The sequence below is a fragment of the Tachypleus tridentatus genome, chromosome 5 (assembly GCF_004210375.1).
Source record: "Tachypleus tridentatus isolate NWPU-2018 chromosome 5, ASM421037v1, whole genome shotgun sequence".
NCBI lineage: Eukaryota > Metazoa > Arthropoda > Merostomata > Xiphosura > Limulidae > Tachypleus > Tachypleus tridentatus.
In genome coordinates, this window is record NC_134829.1 from 34183198 (window position 1) to 34198425 (window position 15228).

The following is a 15228-nucleotide window of genomic DNA, read 5'->3' on the forward strand; positions in this document are numbered from 1 at the left end:
ACTTCCAGCACAACTACTTAATCTTTAGGGGGAGGTACTTAACTTAACTGAGCAATCGTTAGCTTTAATACACTTGGCTGATTGATAGTTTTACGAGCTAAGCTTCTTTGAGCATCGAGTTTGGTGGCCTACTCATTTGAGTCCACCGGCTTTACACAAATTATTATTGTTCTAGCGTTTTTAGTATTATTAATTATAGTTTAGTTCCACTCACACGTTTAGTTTCACATATTTCTTTTTAAGGCTAGTTTTTAAAATTAACTTTATTTTTATTGCAACAACGTTAATTTAGGCTTAACAAGTTTATAATTTTAGGTTTGTCTGCCATTCATTTTACTGGTAAATTGCAATAAAGATTAAATTATGTTCTTCAAATAATCCCTTCTATTAAATATCTTGCCAATATACACTAGCTTAATCTTAAAATATAACGCCTTTTTCATTTTCCTTATTAATTATTTTATATTTATTACAACTTTGTTTTTGAGGACCCTTGGTCCGTCCAACTTTATTACACTACTGCTTGCCTTCCTCTTTAAACTACCGAACTCATTCGGAACGACAACGATTGATGACAATTTTCTTTCACAGTATTATGAGTTGACCTTTCCAGGCCTGCAACGAGAAGTATGCTTAACCTACCTCAGCCCTTTGTATACATATTTTCCATACATTTTTGTACATATTGGTTCTTTTTAAGTAGTGCTGACATACCTTCCCTCCATGGGCTTTGGTTTATTTAGTTTTAACTTACCATCTGGCAGATATTTTTCTTACCTTTCTGTTGCTTGTATAGGGTAAAATCTGTTAATCCTATCATTTTCTCCCTAGCTAAGTTCCTCTGCCTTTGTTAACATCTACTGCCTCTTCTACTGGTATTAACATCCTTTCTGAGACAGTGGGGGGATTTGCATTTTTTGTTTTTCCTTACATCTTAGCTTTGGAGATCTTTTGAAATGTGATATTCTCTTGTGCTAAGTTCGTTTCCTTTCCACTTCTAATTGGAACTTTGAGAATAATCTTTCCTTCCATTGGTCTTGTTGTTTTTCTTTTCGGGTCTGGTGCTTCTGTTACTTAGCACCACGTGGGGCACCTGTATTGCTACATTTGATATGTTATAATTTTGGTTACCAGTTTGTCGCTTTGGCCACCTTTCTATCATTTACTTGCTCTATAGTTGGGTTTCACTATTAGCGTTGTACTTTCGATAAGCTTGGAGTTCTGTGTTAGATCTACTTCACGTCAATCACTTATTAGCTCTTTACTTTCTTCCTATATTGTCCTTTTATTATAGTATGGTGAGCCGTTTCCACAGAAGTGACGATGTTCCTGGTTGAAATTCCTATTTTACATCCCTCATCGCATTGTATTATGTTTGTTCACCATGGGGATTTTAGTACTAAATTCATGTCTTGCTATTTGAGCTTGTTCCAGAACTATGTTTTGTCTTTAGTTCCTCATCCACTTGTTCTGGCTGGTGATGCATCCAGACATAATTTTGACTTATTTATACATTTTTCCCACTTCGTTCTTTATATGTCCTTTTTGTTCTGGGCCTCTCCACTCTGATGACTTGTATGCTTTTTCTTCATTTGGATTTCCTTCCAGTTCCCACCTTTTAATCCCTGTTGGGTCTGATTTGATCTATGTCCTTCACCTAGTCTTGGTTTCTTCAAGGCTTTTTCCATTGGTTCTCTTTCCTGCTCTCACTTCCTGGCACCACTCATCTGTATCACTTTTTCCTTTCTCGTTTGCCTTTTTGATTCGATTATTTTTTTTTTCATTACCCTTTTTCCCACATCATTCCCAGTGTCTTCACTCTGATTAGACATCTCACTCTTGTTATTTGTAGGATATTTCTTCTGTCGAGCCTTGGAACTACATCTCATGTTCATCTTTCATTACACCATGTAACACATTTTGTTTCTGGATAGTATGTTATTTCTTAATTGCTTATGTTGTAAAAGTACAGAAAATGGCCATTATTCCCCTTAAACTTTGCTTTTGTGACCTGATAATGAAATTTAAAAATTAACCTATTTTCTATGTAAAAACGGGCAAATTTGCACATTTTCATTCACATAAGGTCTAAATAAATAAAACAACATATGAATCAAGATTTACATGCATTTTTACTAAAGTTATACAAAAATGTTTAGAAGTAAGTAGTTTTTCGAGATTTGCGATAGTAATGTAAATCATCTTCACGTATCAGCCCTCAACTGTAGTCTCCTATCATGTTTTCGTTATACGTTCTCAGATCACAATAGCAATGTTTGAAGAGAAAAATAGTTTTTTTTTCCATTTACTTTAGGCATAAGCAATTGGGAAATAACACTTTCTGCTCAGGCACAAGAAAAAGTAAATTTTGTTACATAGTGTTATCTGCTTTGGGTAATGGCTTGTACCTATCGGCGTATTTCTCTCTTCAGGGAGACTAAATGGGTAGGTAAGATACCTTTTTGTATATAAACATTTTTCAGGGACGTATCCTTTTTTACTTTATGGATCCTGCTCTGTGGTACGTGTCAATATATACTTAAATTAGTTTAAATTTGCATTGGAAGGCTATGACAACTTATATGGCCACTAAATGCACATTGTTAAGATAGGGTATTGTGCAAGATTGCTCGTAATTTTCTTCACAGTACATTTGTTTCATTCATATACTCAATCCAGACTGTACTTAACCCATGGGTAAAGCAGAAGGAGCTAGTTACCAATTACTGTCATTCATTCATTGAACGAATCAGTAATGGCTTGCTTTACAAAATAGTTTTTTTTTGTGGTCTTTCTGGTTTTGACATTCTTCCAGATTGTACCACATTTTATCCACCTTTTTCTTCCAGTGAGGTGTGAAAGTCCTTACCGCTTTCCAGATCCAAATCATCCTGGTGGTGGATTATGAAAGCATTCTCTTGAATGTGTGATAATGATATACAATACAAATAATGATAAAGTCAATCAGTTGAGAGTAAAATGTTGTTTTTGGTATACATGAAAAGATGTCCTCCAATCTGATGCCCCATCTCTATACAAGTTTATCTAAGGGAATATTGTAGCTTAAGAGTGGGCAGTCAGAATTGTAATTCCTTCCTGTGGTTGGAATTCCTGATTCTACCTCCCAGGTAAAAGTCAGTTCCCAGGGTCTTGGTTTTACATTTAGTGCTAAACCAATAACCACAAGTCAATAATAGACATTTATTGTTATAGGTGTCTGTTTTCTCACGAATTTGTAATGTTGTTGCATACATCCGTATTGCGATTTACAGTGGTTGAACTTGCAGATTAATATGATTCCATCTCTTATCCAAGCTGTTGTTCTTATTCCAGGGATTTGTTGCACTGGGGCGGTTTCTATTAAATCAGTCAAACAATTTATCATATTGCTATCATGTCACTTTCTTAGGTTGGGGTTACAAGATTTCCTCTTTACTTTTGAGCTTGAAATAAAGAAGTGATTCTCTTTCTCAAACCCACCAGATGGCTAGATTTTGGACTATAGTTGACTTTCTGCCAGTACGATTCTTTTTCCTATCTCCACATGGATGTCATTTCCTGGTGGTTAGGTTTTGGATTGTAGTTTATTTACCAGTAGTGTGATTTTTTCTAACTCTTCACGAATGTCCATTCCCAGTGGCTAAGCTTTTGGATGCAGTTAACTTTCCATATAAAGTTTTTATTCTGCCTTAGCCAATCTACACATACAGACATTTTCTATACGCTCATTCACACTAATACTCCATTGGCTTAAGATTCCAATATAAAGTGGTACAGATTTCTCTTCAGCCATTATCTCCTCTTGGAAGTACTACTCTCAATTTTCACACGTCTGCAGCACTTCTTTCCACACTGGGCAAATAGCATACCTGGTATAGATGTAATGCTGTCTCGCATGTTACTCTCTGCTGCAAAAATATATTTTTCGGGTGTCCTTCAAACGTTTTTGAAGCATGCTTTCTTTCACTCGTACTTGTTCCTCCACCTATTCAATGTAGGATTCTAGCTATTTGATTATTTGAAATTAAGTACAAAGTACACAATAGTCTATCTGTGCACTCTCCACTACGGGCATCAAAAACCAGGTTTCTAGTAGCGTGAGTCTGAAGGGCGCTATTTATGTGAGAAATAGTAATGTATCGTAAGTTATTTTCTATACTGAAGATTCATTTCCAATATGCACCTGCCTCCTTTAACACTTCTCATCTTTTCTCCATATTGAAAACCATTTCTTCCATTTATTTGTCAAAATTTGAAGTGATAGTTCGTCAGAATTATGTTGAGGAAGTAGCATCTATCGGAAGAGTATCACGCTTTAACCGCTGGAAGGTGGTTGGTACATGATGATTTGCATGTAAGAAGCAGCTGAACCACGATTTAAAGATGTATGGGAGCTAAAGGCTTGTGGAATGCGAAAAAATTTGCATGTAGAGGGCAGTTCTAAAGAATAGCTATTTATTGTTTTGGAATTTCGCACAAAGCTACTCGAGGGCTATCTGTGCTAGTCGTCCCTAATTTAGCAGTGTAAGACTAGAGGGAAGGCAGCTAGTCATCACCACCCACCGCCAACTCTTGGGCTACTCTTTAACCAACGAATAATGGGATTGACCGTAAAATTATAACGCCCCCACGGCTGAAAGGGCGAGCCTTAACACGCTTGGCCATGCCGGGCCCCACAAAGATTTAAGCTTACAGTAGGCACAAACTTTATTAAACGAAATTAAACTTGGCAAGAATTCATTACAATTACTTGGAATAATATGATTGAGATGGCAAACACTATTTGAGGTTTTAGTTATTTCTGCTACATAAGGAGGAAATTAAAATTTTATATGCAGCCATAATGTTCCAAGCATTTACACCTTAAATATTGGGTTGAGGAATAATTCGTGAGCGTTTTTTCAAGTTAAAAAATATATTCATAAATGAAACGCTTTCGCAAAATATTTCATGTCATTTGGTAGATAAATGTTTGCTCTAATAAATGGTGTGTTTGATTTTCATATGCCTTTAATTTTTGCTTTCATTTTCAGCTCATTAAATGGAATGTCAAGTGGACAAAATCGAACATTTTCGACACCATCTGCTTTTCGCATTTAATTTCTTGCAATTTCGTTTAAAACAATGCATACTATATACCTAGGTATTACATGAAATAAAGTATCATAATAAATGTTTTGGGTGTAATGTGTTCATGCATTCAAGTATTGTATAGTCTTGCATGTAATGCTTGAATGAAATTATTTAAAAACGCTCACGAATTATTCCTCAACCTAATACATCTTTCAGAACAAGACCTTTTATAATGCTTTTGTTCAACCAGGTAATTTAATGAGCTCTAATCTGAATAAGTAAACCTAATGCAACTAAAATTCTTTAATTTCTCTGAATTTCTCATCTCTGTAGATGAGGAGAAAATGTTTTAACAAGAATGTAAAAATATAAAATTACTACTTTAAAATATCCAATATTCCATGTGAACGAAACTAAAGCACGTCAGCGGAATGCGCAAACATTAATATTATCATTCTCAAACATGTTACACGTAGTTTTAATGTAAGGTTTAAATAATTTTTAAATTAGCAGACAAGTAACGTTTTCCAATCTATAACTAACAATATTTATTTCATATTTCTCTCATACAATTAAATTTTCAGTTTTGCAGTTTTTTTTTTTTTTTTTTTGCAATTTAAATTAACTACTAATCTAATTCATTTCTTTGGGCTGTAGAATTCAATCACGGTTGATTCCAGACATTGATGTTTCTAATGCTGACCACAGTAGTGTTACAGATGATATTTAAGTCCTCGGAACTTTTAGAAGGAAGTTGGTTACGCTAAAGACAATTATTATGCCTACGGAATAAATGCTCCACAAGGCCTTCCAAAATGGAACCTGAAACAAATGTTGCTCTGCAATGAAGAACATAGTTAATACAATTTTTTAAGCAGTCTAATTGTTTTGTTTTCTCAGGATCAGATACAAGTTTAACTGGAAACAAGCTTTATAACAACAGTGGCCCTTGCTCGTGTATTTATCTGTTTTATACTGCTTATAGTATTCTGGTTTACTCTGATTTATGTCTTGTTTTACTGTCTTTATATCTATTTCAGTAATATCGGTAACATTTGCTTTGAACCTTTGGATTGCAAATATTTACAATTATTTTAAAATTCAAAACTTGATCTTTTTATATTTTAAGAAATTTCAATAAGTTTTTATTACAAGTCTCATGTATTCAAATGTTATACTATATATTATATTTACACTTTAATGAAGTATGGTTTTTGCTTTTTCTCTGATCAACAGCCAAGCTTTTAAATAGGGTAGGAAATAAAGGTTCTTTTTCAAACGTTGAACTCGTTTCATGGGTAATTTTACTGTCCAGCGACGTAAAAAAACAAAAAAACACATAACAACAACCAAAATATGTAAAGGTTGCATTATCACTGCATTTTCTTTAAAATTTTCTTTAAGTATAAAAACGAGATCTTCCCACGAATGCACAATGTTACATAAACAATTATACAACGAGAGGTCATCATTACAAAAAGAATCTCAATAAGTAAGCAAAACTCCAGCTGGAATGAAGGTTTCATTTGCAACTCCCAAAACTATGGGCTTGGCTACAACAGCATACCTTTTCTCCATAACTTTTACAGATGCTACACATGAATGTTTCTGAACCTGTATGCAAAAAAAAAAAAAAAAAATTACTTGTGGTGTAGAAATACAGTTTTTATTTCATGTAAACATAAGTTGAAATTATATATGATTATCAATTCAAAATTAACATTACATTAACAAATACAGAATTTGAAGTTGGTAAAATAGGCACATTTTTATGTAAAAAAAACAAACTATTTTCATATGTTTATCAACTTTGAAATACATTAGTTTTTATATAGATCAGTTACTTAATGATACAGTAACTGGCCTGAAATGAAATCTTTGAAAAATGATAGTATACAGTAACAGTTCTTGTATTGGTAGCCACAGTTACATTTGCAGGAAATGGGTTTTGTTTACTTCACTTTAAAATCCTAGTTGTGATGTTCAACCACAGCAGCTGGAGAAATGCAGAAAAGCTGATTAAAAAACAACAACATCACAACAAGTACCCCTGAAACCTTTGGGGATGGTGAGCTGGCTCATGCTATATCTTGTTTATTTGTATTATACAGATTATGCCATTTTTCTGTCAACAGCAGTTTTACTGGCTAAACTGGAATATATTCAGTGTTCCAATAAACTGTAACAACTTTCAATTAGTATGGCAGCCTTATGTTATACAGATTGTTCTTTTAAAGTACAATTTGTGTCATGATTGCATTTTCCAAAACTATTCTTGATAGTCTGAACTTGCTAATAATTAATATCCAGTGTTGTAATTTAAAACATTGACTTAGTTTCTCACTTACAAATATTTATGTACATACTACAACAGTTTGTTCAAAAACTTTATTGGTGTAGTTTATAACATTGCTAGTATAAACTACTTAAATTAAAATTCATGTATCAAAGCAATAGCAGCTAATAGGGTCATACAAAATTATCTGTGAGTGTGTGTGTATGTGTTCACCAAACAACCTCATATTGCAGGGTCAATGTAATGACAAACATCAACAGGATCTGAATTCAAAAGCATTTATTTTTGGTAAGAATAAAAGGATCATTGATGTATGCCCCTAAAAAATGAAAGTGGGTATTGTAACAAACTTGAGAGGGAGCTTTGATAAACTCTTGCAAAACTCATGTTACATAAATATTTGAGCATCAATGTGAAAGCACATGTCAAACATTAAATACCTGATCAAATACTGATAAAAAAATACTGTAATAGGTACATCCTAGAAAACAAAGTTGTTTAGGAAGGAGGTTACTTATCTGAACACATGATTAATTTCCATGAGGACTTAAGATCTACTATAGAAATTGTATGTTGAGTGTAAGAAAAAATTACCCCCTATTATTAAGGAAAACAATTCAAAATTTAAGTGTGAATTGCTAAAAATTTTTTAAAAGAAAATCCTATTGGCAGAAACCATTTATCTCACAATAATTAAAAATGGAGTTACCACTACACATAGGTTACAGGTGTAATTACTTTTGTGCATTGGTTAAGACATCAGGATTCTCTAAACCATACACCATGGGGGTGCAATAAGCCAGTGCATTTCTTATGCCTAGAAATTTATGCAGTAAATCTGATTTGAAAATTTAATAAATAAATAACTTGCACAAAATTTATAATTACCATTAAAATACAAGTACTTGAACAATATTTTACCATCTTGTAATAGTAATAACCATCAAGTATTTTAGAAGCAATATCTAGAATCAAGGCTTCTAAACATTTTATCAAGAAAGATAATTAAAATTTACATATTAATTTCTACTAAAAACACAGCTATCAGCAACAACTTTTTTAAGACATAAATCAGGTTAAACATTAGATATACAGTTGTTACTTGAAGGAACTATATTCAGTTTAATATAGCCAATAAACATCTATACAGATGTAACAAGGACTATGTATAATCCATTAAAAGTATTATAAACAACTTGAATATGCCACTTAGTCCAATCTATTGGTTTATAAACAAAATAGGTGTAACTAGTACATTAAGCACTAGATTAACATAAATTAAGAATACCGATATCTAAAGGTGAACAAACAACATAAAAGAACAAAAATATTAAAAGGATGTTAAGCTTAATCTCATAAGGTAAATAGCTTACAAACACAGATGTTGAAAAGATGCTAATCTAACAAGGTGAATGATAATGAATTCTGATGCATTTCAAGAGATATACAGTCAATGAACAACTTAGTCATATAGGTGTGAAAAACTCAATCTATAAAACCAATGAACTAAATGGCTGCTACTAAATGGTACAATACATGCACAGTTGTACATGTTTGTTTATTGTTAAGTGCCAAACTACTTTAACGGCTACATATTTCATATACCCAACACGGGTATTAAAACCAAGTATTTAGCATTATAAGCCTTCAGACTTACCACTCAAGGTAACCAAGTATTTAGCATTATAAGCCTTCAGACTTACCACTCAAGGTAACCAAGTATTTAGCATTATAAGCCTTCAGACTTACCACTCAAGGGAGTCGACATTTTTAGCTGGTAAGTAATTGCAGATCCAAAAGTAAGATTTATAATAAACTATTCTGTCGAGTAACATTTTTTTTTATGCTAAACGTAATTTACTTCATGTATTAAACTTATAAACATATTTTCTCTCATAATGCCAAACAATTTCGTATTTCTAATCAATTTTTGCATGACTTGAGGGATTGCATTGTGCACATGATGAAAAAAAATTAGTTTATTATAAGATTATAAAAAGTTATAATTAGTATATAATTTGGAATTATTCAATGACTGTAATGTCTTACATTAACACTGATTCATTATTGCATTTATAGATGTCAGCTGCATTACAAGTTAAATAATAAAATGTGTATTGCCTAATGTTTGAATGACCTAAAATGTGTCATATGATTTGTTTTACTCCATACTTTTATAATTAATCTAACTTCATGAAATATTTTCAGTTGAAACTGAAATTACAAGACTTACCCTGGACTATGACTTAAATATAGTTATTTTTTTTAGGATTTCCATGAGTTTTTTTTTCTTTTCCAAATCTATTATTTCATGATATACTTTTTATTGAAATGGAAATTTTAGGTCCAGTTCAGACATGTAATTAATAAGAAAAGACAATTTTCCATGATTTCAAAGATTTATGTTAATTTTGTACATGCTTCTTAAATTCTTTACAAAATTTTAATTAGGGTGAAGTACACTTCAACAAACGTCAGTGGAATCTGTAAAAAGATAGTAAATGGGTAATCCTGTAAAGTGTAAAGCTTCTGTTACACTGATAACACTGCTTACTGTGATGAATTATATATGTATATATATTATGTTTCTTTTTCTTCCCTCATAAAAACTACTGACATTGTAAGCATAGTATCTATGGATTATTAATTAACTTGATCCTATTAACTGTTGTTTACTCTTGCCCAGTTCTCGTAATTACATATTCGTAACCAATCTAAAGCATTTTTCAGCTGCATAATTCTATCGGCTTTTCTAAACTATTTACACGGATAAATCCGTTTTTAGCGTTACAGAGATCCAAGAGTAGGTGGTGAAAATGATCGGAAATCAGATTTTTACTTATACACAAATACAGGCTAGCTAGGAAAGCTGATAAATCACAGTGAAATTTTGTTGTATCGGTATAATAAGTTATGTTTTTTTGTCATTTAAAATACATATATAAAACCTTGAAAATTATATTTTTATATCCTTCACAACGTTCAAGTGCAAAAGAATTCCGTAAAATCGTTAAGTTGCAGAGATAATTGGTTTCCATATATTTTTCATTTAATGTTCTATGTTTTAAAAAAAATAACTGAAATTTAAGAATTTATTTGTGAAAAGTAAATTAAATTTTTCAATTTTCAGATGAAGAAAAGTATTTTTAGTCGTCAAATCAAAATTATGTTGCATATTGGATAGTCAACATTCCAAATAAAAAAAAATTCACGACCAATGTTTAATTAAACAATCTTAATACTTACCTAAAATACTTTTTTTGTGTACGAAAACCTTATAACATTTATTTATAATCTGCAAAATTTCGTGAAAATACACGTACATTATCAAATGTTCTAGTATGATTAATATCATGGTTATTTCAGTGCTTGTGTAGAGGATGGTTTAGGTTGGAATTTTTGGATGGATGCAGCAGGAAGGTGTGTCTGGCTAGGGTGAGCAATTTCAAGTTGTTAAGTGATATATGATTAAATTAGAGTGTTTGTAGTTTTAAAGTAATGGACAATTAGATCTGTATGGAATGAAAGAGTATGACGGAAGAAAATATAAGTTACAGGGGTGTACCATTACCATTTTTTCATTTATGTTCGGGTGCAGAAAGTCAGCCAAATAAACAATTCAACCTTCCTTTTTCTAACCCTTACAAGAAATGGATCCACTAATGGGGAATTACACATGTTTTCTTACGGGAGAAAGAGGTTGTGATGTTTCGAGATAGACGATTATCTTTTCCGTCGAGGAAGTGGATAATGACTTGGGGCTGACCAACCTTTGAACTCGGATTGTTTTGTTTTGTATCTAAAGCCAAATTTGCCCTTCCAAAAGAAACTTTAAGCTAATTGTTTAACTCCAGTCCCTGTTTTGTTTTGTATTTGTAACTTTTGTTGTGTGCTATTAAAAACTGTTGTTGTGTATGTCCTGTATCTGGACTATTTTAATGTTGAACTCGATTAGAGTTAAAAAAGGATCAGAAACATACTCTTTACCATAATTTTCTCTAACCCTCCAGTTAGCGGGCACTAACTAAATGTTTATTGGAAATATGTGCACCAAAATATATCATTTCATAAGTTAATCACCCTTTTAGAAAAATGAAACTGTCTTAAGTGGAATCAAATCTGTTTTTTTTTCTAAATCTTAAGTTTATGAACTCTTGTTCTATAGCAAAAAGAAACAAATATCTTTAGCCTGTCGATCTCTTTGATACTCCGGTAAACTTCAATATGATTACCTCTTATCCTTTTTTTCTCAAGAGAAAATAGATTATGATATCTTCACCTATTCCTGTGACACGACTGTTCATCATAATAACCTTTTCTTAATGTCAAATTTTATTTCGCTGGTAGGATATTCTACACCAAATTAATAGGAATTAATTACACTATCATTCATATTTCAAAATATGACGTCATTTAAAGAATAAACATTTAAGTTTACTGCATGTTATTGACGAGTTACTTTTATCACGACTGACATGCTCAACAATTACTTTTCGCGGTGGTAGTTTGTAAACAAAATTACCTGTAACTGGGTAATATGTGTACGAGACATTTAGTCTGAGATCGGGACTAATGTACTGGTAAGTTTAGCCTAAGTATTAAACAACCAGGAGCTTAGTACAATAGTAGAGAAGGTAATTTTTTGTAATGTGAGGTGATTGGTTAACATAGCTTAGATCAGCAAGTTGTATTAGAGAGTCCCATATCCTGTGGAGGTTTACATGTTGTCAAGTGGAGATAACATTTTGCTACGCTGTTATTAGAAGGTGGAAACGACATGGAGATGTTATAAATAAAGCTGATACGTATTAGGTCTTACACCAGCGAAGGCTTTTCGATTGTGGATGGATCTTTTTTATACCTCATTAGTCACTCTGCACTCACCGCAAGAACGAAAGCCCAATTCTAATAGGTTACTAGCCCACATCACTTGTCTGCTTTATTAAGGCAGACAGAGCTGGGAAAATGAATTATTAATAGTGAGTGGTGAATGCACTACCTACAAAGAACGATACTTTCAAAACAGTATTCAGACAGTGCCTGTGAGAGTAACAGAGCTCAAGCACTCATTGTAAATCTTGGTTGATTAGCAAGAGAAGGAGAATAATAGGAAACTATAGTCCAGACACTGATCTCATAAAATGATGCATATTTAAAAAGTGGATCAGACTCCTACAGTTTCGTATTATGACAGACTATTATAATGTTAGTAGGAGAACGAGAAGTTAATACTATCATAAAACCTCTTTGAATGTTATGACATCATGCCATTTCAAAAGACTAAATTTTTAGTCCTTGAGTTTTTCACTCTCACTGGCCTTAATACATGTTACATACTGACGTGCTGAAGATAAGATAACGTTGCACTTTACCATGGTAACAACATCTGCTCTCAGGAGGAGAATCACCATTACAAGCCTTGAACAATCTAGATAGCTCACCAGAAGTTACCACACATAAAAGGTAATACGCCACATCATGTTGGCTCCTACCTAACCAGTCTGACAAAATTTCCCTATATCTAATGGTAGGAGATGTGAGTGCCAGACATCACACCTGGGATACAGATAAAAATACCAATGACGAATGTTTATATTATTCTCTCCGCAGTATAAATAACAGTGTTTATATTATTCTCTCCACAGTATAAATAACAGTGTTTATATTATTCTCTCCACAGTATAAATAACAGTGTTTATATTATTCTCTCCACAGTATAAATAACAGTGTTTATATTATTCTCTCCACAGTATAAATAACAGTGTTTATATTATTCTCTCCACAGTATAAATAACAGTCTTGTGCCGCTAAATTTGAGTAAACCAATGAATGACATTGAGTACCAAAGCCACAGAGGTTCCTGTATTGACCTTGCTTTTGCTAAACATACTTTGAGTATCATATCTATCTAGCATAGGTGGATTTAATGTTGAGAGTGATCACCTCACATCTGAGTGAGATGCACAAAGATTAGAAGGTATAGTGATATAAAGCAACCTAGAAATCCAAAAAAACAAAATAAGGTAACAGCTTCTGCAAGAGAATCACACCATACTGGTAGAACAGTGATACTAACAATACTTGGAAATTATAAAATTAAGCTCAGCCTGAATTCATGAAGATAAAGTTTGATCCAGTCTGGATAGAAGAGGACAGAACTGCATGGAATAGAGCCTGTGGCCTCTCAAGGAAATAATCTTCCAAGGCTCGAGATATGAAGTGAGCTGTGCAGCAAGTTTATAGCTCGAAGGATAGCTTATCAGATTGATTAATTACTGCTGTTGGAAGAAAGAATTGGATAAATATTAACGAATTCGCAGCTGATATATGAGAAGGTTTCGGTGCCACTCTGAACACCTTCTTGTCTGTCAGTAACTTCAAACTTGGAAGATGCCTAAAACGAAGTTTAAAATGTTCAGAATTCGCACCAGTGTAGCATGATTCAGATGAGTCATTGTTACCTATAGTTGCATTGTGAAGCATAAGAGCTGACAAACTGAATCAACATCAATAACAGTTTGCATCAATAATCACCACTCTAACCAGCCCTCTTTAACATCCACACCATGGATCTATCCTGCTTTGACAGTCCAACCAGATGTTGTGTGCTAACTAATATTAATTCCTAATCTCAGCAGGTTACGTACTTAGAGCAAACTAACGAATCAAACTGGCAATAAGTATAGGCAAGTAAATATATCTTTATTATGTTCCTACTTATAAAAATTACTATTTATTGTTTCTTCAGCAAACAATATATTCGGCCAATAATATTCCGCAAAGTTCAGACAGCAGGGTCCGAAATACATATTTTAATCTAACAATACAGAACAATTTCTATAATAAAAGCATGATGATAAAAAAATTAAAATATTAAACAGTACTGTGAATTAAAGTAAGAATAAGTAAGTATTATATCTTATTAAGGAAACACAAAAACTATTGAGCTACAGAAGTAATTGTTTTGAAACGTAACCCAGCATGACGTTCCTTTTTTCTCGAATTCTCCAGGACAAACCTTTTTTACTAATGAAACTCATTAAGCTACTCCTTTTTTCTAATGTGTCCCCCTTTGGTTCAGCGGTAAGTCTACTGATTTACAACGCTAAAATCAGGGTGCGATTCCCTTCGGTGGACTCAGCAAATAGCCCGATGTGGCTTTGCTATAAGAAAAACATACACATCTGTCTAAAGTTAGAGAAAAGTGACATTTGTGGCAAATTTAAGACTACTCATGTTATTGTTTCAACTGCACCGAGTCAGTAGCAGTATATTTCCTGTAATATAGCTAAAAATTGAAGTTTGTGAAGACACAGAATAATGAATGAGACAATAATATCTGAACCGTCTATGAAAACAAACAACGTTAAACGCAATACAAATAAAACAACATACTGAACACACTATGTAATGTTCCTAACACTATAAATATTACTTTAACTTGCCTCTAAGACTTAACAACTACACAGATTTGGTTACAGGATGTAATAAAGAACATTGAATATTGCAATTATGAACAAATGATGGTGTATCTAACTAGCTGAGAGTAGCAGATATTGTAATATAGCCTATTTGGAATATTCGTATTTCGGAGTGAAAAGTTTATAAGTATAAACCTGGAAGTGTCAGTTGATTGAAAATTTTAAAAATGAATGTTTATTTAATAATACTGGTATTTATATCCAAATATTTTCATTTGTTTTAATAAGAGTTTTTTTTCTAGAGTAAATTTCAGCGGATAAATGTTCTTGTCTGGGTTTGTTTTTAAATTTCGTGCAAAGCTACACGAGGGCTATCTGCGTTAGCCATCCGTAATTTAGTAGTGTAAGACTAGAGGGAAGGCAGCTTAGTCATTACCA

General features: G+C 32.7%; 1 long non-coding RNA gene across 1 annotated transcript; it reads right to left on the reverse strand.

Moving 5' to 3' along the window:
- Positions 1-5596: 5596 nt before the first annotated feature.
- Positions 5597-9494, reverse strand: LOC143250904 (uncharacterized). The gene is made up of 2 exons (XR_013028429.1): positions 9119-9494; positions 5597-6687 (listed from the first exon to the last, which is right to left on the reverse strand). It is a non-coding gene; the product is annotated as an uncharacterized LOC143250904 (long non-coding RNA).
- Positions 9495-15228: the final 5734 nt, after the last annotated feature.